Consider the following 1,501-nt stretch of genomic DNA (forward strand, 5'->3'; position numbering starts at 1 on the left):
ATTTTAGTTTTCAGTCCAGAATCGCTAAACTTATTATGTAAACTGCAAAAATATTTATGGTGTCTAACCAATAATACTAATTTTGTAATTCAAACAAGATAAATACCTGAAAATTTTAAAATTAGTTTTGTTTTATGCTAGGTTTTAGATACTCGACATGGGATTTTGTGTACTTAATAATTTTAAACCTTGAAAAAATATGGTCTCACGCGAGTGGAAAAAAGAAAGAATAACCAAAAACAATATCAAAATAGAGCAATCCAAATTTCTACTAATAAAAAACTTTACTACACAAAAAATAAAGCTAACATCCTGCAATATCATCCGGGTTGCAGCGGTAGCTAGCAACCTAGTAAGAGACGATCACGTCCAATGTTAAGAAATATAAAAACCCATAGCTCCTAAAAAAGAAGTCAGATCAAAACAAAAAGTACACCATTAGAACCGCCTTGTCCAAAACCCCTGTATAGGAAACTGTCTGTCCCTTGGCTTGAACAGCAAGGGAAATATATTGGCTTGAAAATCAAGAAAATTGACTTTAACCACGTTAGTCTCCCCAAACGGGATATTTTTTTTTCTTTTTTTGAATCCAGAGATAGCTTGGCACTGGAACATCGTAGAGGGTTGTTCAATAGCTCATTTTAAAGGAAATTAATTGTTATAATAAAGATCGAACTCTTTCCTATACTAACTTGCATACGCAACTTCACTATAGTTAAGATTACAGTATTTATATTTTTACATTAAAAGACGATCACTGAAATAACAAACCATTCCATACATTGGACTTAGTTAGCTACTTGATTGTTTGAGTTACGTCTCTTACTTTTTAAAAGAAGAAAAAGCCGTAGGCTTTTTCCTGTTTGTATTTATAGTTAAAAAACGAACTCAAGTTCAAATAAACTCAACACTGTGGTTAATTCATATTATCTTCATTATTTTAGCTAGAATGTAAATAAACAAGTTTATTTTTTAAATTTTAAATTGAAAAGATAGTGCTTTTAATTCAACATATTAAAAGTTCTCCTCGACGGGGAATTGAACCCCCTTCTCCCAGGTAACAAGTGGGCTTACTTACCATTAGACTATCGAAGACTTATCAAATAAAAGTTACATATAAGATATGATAATAATTTTTACATAAAGGACCGATATAGCTCATCATAATCCGATACTGGGGTGACAAAAGCTAAAAAATTAAATTCTCTGCGAGGTTGTACCGAAAAATCCGGGTTGCAGCGGTAGCTAGCAACCTAGTAAGAGACGATCACGTCCAATGTTAAGAAATATAAAAACCCATAGTTCCTAAAAAAGGAGTCAGATCAAAACAAAAAGTACGTCATGAGAACCGCCTTGTCCGAAACCCCTGTATAGGAAACTTTCTGTCCCTTGGCTTGAACAGAAAGGGAAATATATTGGCTTGAAAATCAAGAAAAGTGGCAGCTACTACAACATTCTTCCTAAACAGGATATTTTTTTCTTTTTTTCTTTTTTCTTTGTT

This window comes from Artemia sp. Qi Xiang Cuo, unplaced genomic scaffold (genome assembly GCF_049724085.1).
Source record: "Artemia sp. Qi Xiang Cuo unplaced genomic scaffold, ASM4972408v1 HiC_scaffold_3079, whole genome shotgun sequence".
Lineage (NCBI taxonomy): Eukaryota > Metazoa > Arthropoda > Branchiopoda > Anostraca > Artemiidae > Artemia > Artemia sp. Qi Xiang Cuo.